We start from the raw sequence: 4,147 nt of genomic DNA, 5'->3' as shown, positions 1-4,147 counted from the left end.
CCACCAAACATCCTGAAAAGTGTCAAAATTTAAGTTTTTGCTCTAAATTATATAATAACATAATCGCCATCGGCAAACTGGACACTGTCTGACTCTGTCACTTGTGGGGACGGAGGATGTTTTCCGGGGGAAAGTTCACGCAAGTCCCAGTCTGGAGGGCTGACCGTCGCAGTGATTTCTTTTCATCACAAACACTCGGTGAGTTAAGTTTTTGCCAGTGACAGATGCTGTTTTTTAGTTAGAAAAGTGACGAAGAGCACAGACAAAGGACAGACAGGGGGACAGACAGGAGGACAGACAGGAGGACAGACGCTTCTCCACGTATATCTGTGGTATTTTTTCCTCATAAAAGTTGCCAAAGACAGTTACATTTACTATGTTACTTTTGTTTTGTCATGTAACATTGTTTTGTGGGACATTTCTCTGTATTTAGTTAAGTGAAGGACCTACGCAGTTATCAGACTGTCAGATCGGCAGCCAGCTTATCCATTCACACTGGTTCGGTTCACCAATACTGCGCCTATAATACTACCTCCCGAAGCATTTCAGTGCCGGAGTGAAAAGTCACCCCTTGCCACCTCTGAGAAATGCACACAGGGGAGAGAGAATTGGTGTAGGATACCCGCATCCAAATGGCAGTGTGAATGGGCCTAGTGTTAGTGCTGACAAAATATGTTTGAAAACACGTTTTACCACTTGTTATGGTTCCCAAAGAGCAGCATGCTGAGAGCAGAAACAAATAACCTGCACCATGAAGTTACAACATATTTTAACGCAATCAACTGTCACAGTGACAACATCAAGCAAGGCTGAAAATACCACTAATTATTCTTTAAATGATGCCATGTCAACTCTCTTTACTTTCACAGACACAAATTAAACAGTGTACTGATTGCCACTGGGGAAGTGGCACAATTGGTGAGCAAAGCTTTTTGAAAATGAGCTAAAACCCAGAGGAGCTTCTTTGGAGCCACAGCAGAGTTGTCAGCCCACCTCTGAGTGAGCTGAATAACAGGCAGCATTTTGGGCTGGGCCATGTTTGAGGAGGAGAATCACTGACGTGACCAGCCGACTGGATTCGAATTGCGAAATAGTAATTGCAAATAATTAATCTTCAGTAATCCCCTCTAAACGGAGCTTGGTTTACTTTAACCAACCCCTCTGAGAGAATTGCACTACAAATCTCCAGCTCAGCATTCAGTCTGTTAGTGACTCCTAAAGTCTTGAGAAGAACTCAAAAATAGACAAAAAGCTGTAAAATGGTTTGAAAATAATCAAAGTCATGGATAACCAACATGTTTTAGCATCGTATTTTGGAAATGACCTCAAACTAACCAGCCATAATCTCGTAAAGACCAAAGATTAATAAGATATATAATAATTTTCTGCCAGCAACATAGAGCACTATTCACAGAATAAATCAACAGCCTCATATACAGAGCCATAATGAAGTGAAAAAGCTGTCTGATAAATGCGAGCTGTGCTCAGCTCCAGGCAACTTAATTCTGAAGAGGTGAGCCAAAAAGGGAGATGAGAAGAAGAAAAAAAATGAGTGAGGCTATTCATCTATTAGTTTGTGAAGTTCCTTCCCCTGAAGGTGTGAAGACATGATTGGAGGCCACTGACATTGATTTCTGTATGTGTCTGAGTGTATTTTTTTTTTTTTTTTACTGTGAGCTATGCACACTGTAGTGCGCTTTGTTGTTTTGCTCACAACATGCATCTAGTTATTTCAGATCACTGGAAGACATGAAAAAAAGGTTTTCAAGGTTTGCCTCATATTACTGCCTTTTAGAGCGTGATTCATTTAAAAAAGAAATTCTGATCAATACCAAACTGCTTTAGGATTAGTAGATCTCTTTGAATGTGATCATTTTCAGTGAATCATAAAATGACATAAAAAAAAAAACACTCCTAAAATAACATGACTGTGGCAGTGGACCAGCAGCAGGTGTACTGGACCTTCTTCGCACACTCACACTCAAACATTGTGATATTCCATTGCATATGTAACTTCAGTATGAAAGTACCTATGTTACATACGTAAGTTCATTTACGCATCTGTGACTTGAATGTTTGCCATTTCCTTGTGTAGTACTGGATACATTTTCTTTTGACTAAAAAGCCTTCCATGAAAACAACCAAAGGACAAAAAAAATCTCTCTTCAGTTGACTGCTTACATCTCACATCTACACTGAGGCCACAGCCTGTGATGAAGAGTTAACAAGCATAGGCATTACTTTATAAAAGAGCCAAAGTCATGCCCCTTCAGGTTTTCCTAATCAAACCTTATTCAGAAGAAAACAGTGCAGTAGCCAATGGGGAGAGACAAATACAGTGGCTTGAAAAGTATTCAAACCCCTTGAATTGTTCCACATTTTGTCACATTCCAACCACAAATGTAAATGTATTTTATTGGGATTTCATGTGATTGACCAACACAAAGAAGGGCGTGTGTAATCTAATCTCAGTATGAATACAGCTGTTCTGACCTCAGAGGTTTGTTAGAGAATATTAGACAGGTAAGGGATAAAGTTGTGGAGAAGTTTAAGCAGGGTGAAGTTATGAAAAAATATGCCAAGCTTTGAACATCTCATGTAGCACTGCTCAATCCATTGTCCGAAAATGGAAAGAGTATGTCACCAGCGCCACCGCTCCCACCACGTGCATCACATGCTGTAATAATGGTAATTATAATGCTGATATTATTTCACTATATAAATATTAGGCACTTTATAGGCACATATATCACAAAACAGGCAGAACAAGAGATATATTTAATTGCTCAAGAAAGTAACGATGGTGCACCCCCCCCCAAACACACACACAACTTCCCAAGCTACCCGTGGGCGCCCCTCCGTATCTCAGTGGTCTGTTGGCTTGTGCTTGACGAAGTTTTACAGCAGGCTGTCAACTTTTTTGGAAATGACACCAAAATGGCTGGCAATCAATCAATCAATCAATCAAACAAGCTCAGTTAACTTTTAAAGTTGGCTACAGAACAGCTAGCTAATTTTGCTGCAGTAGACTAAATTATTGTTTTGTTGTTTTTTTTTTTTTTAAAAATCCCATGAGGTAAAACGGACGGGGAGTGACTTCGGCATTATATTTTACGGGGTCAACAGCCAAAAAGAGGTGCTGCATCGTATTTTACTTGAAAAGCTAACTTGAAAGTTTCTTCTCTCACAAACATTGATGAATCCAGTATGTTTTATACAGAATCTACGCAAACCGTTTAGATAAATAACTAAATTAAATGTCTCCCACATGTATGGACTGATGTTGTGATGATAGCAAGAGTGAAGCAGCTGTTGTGTGAAAACACACTGCTTGCCATTTGACCCATCATCTTCCAGTAGAGCCACCAAATAAATGCACTCGTCCATGTTCCCAGGTGAGTTTAGACAAAGGTGTAAATTGTGCAGCCTTAACACTCAAATTTGACAGCAAATCAGCACCCCAGTGCATTTCCACATCTACCAGTAGCAGGATAATGGGATTTTATTCCATGATCTCATCGTTTAGGAGAGTTCTACAAATGCTATTCCAGGATATGGATTGGTGTTTATAGTAGCCAGTGGAGCAGAATGTGAATTATGCCCCTGGCATGCAGCTACAAGTCAAAGTAGCCGACTCTGTCTGACTGCTTCTCCAGGAGCTTCCAGTGAACATGGCAAATTTGGTGATGAGAGCCATCTGTTCATGTGTGTTTCTGTACAGTCATCAGGAAGGCCCGCGCCCCTAGAAACACGTTGCTGCAGTAGCGTCTTTCTGACATGAAATTTTCGGAAAGCTCTGTGCCACTCGCTCACTGCTTGAAGATGAAGATTAATTGGCGGGCGGATGGCATGATATCATAAACCTCTGTACACGTTTGGTATATTTTGTTAAATTGATTGATTGAAAGCTCTGAACAGCTGATATAGGAAGAGATGAATGAATTTGTTTTGTGAATGCCAAAACAGATGCAATTGAGACTATTCCTCTGGTAGTCCTAATGTTTCTATAATTGATGATGACTGACTGGGCTGATAGACATTGTTAATCAGATGGCATTATTACGACTAGATACCAGAAAAGTGAGATATTTGGGGGTTTTTTTTTGTGTTTGTTTCTTTTTCAGTGAACTGATCCTTTAATACTTTT

The sequence above is a fragment of the Acanthopagrus latus genome, chromosome 19 (genome assembly GCF_904848185.1).
Source record: "Acanthopagrus latus isolate v.2019 chromosome 19, fAcaLat1.1, whole genome shotgun sequence".
In the NCBI taxonomy this organism is placed as follows: domain Eukaryota; kingdom Metazoa; phylum Chordata; class Actinopteri; order Spariformes; family Sparidae; genus Acanthopagrus; species Acanthopagrus latus.
Note: the sequence above shows the minus strand (reverse complement) of the source record.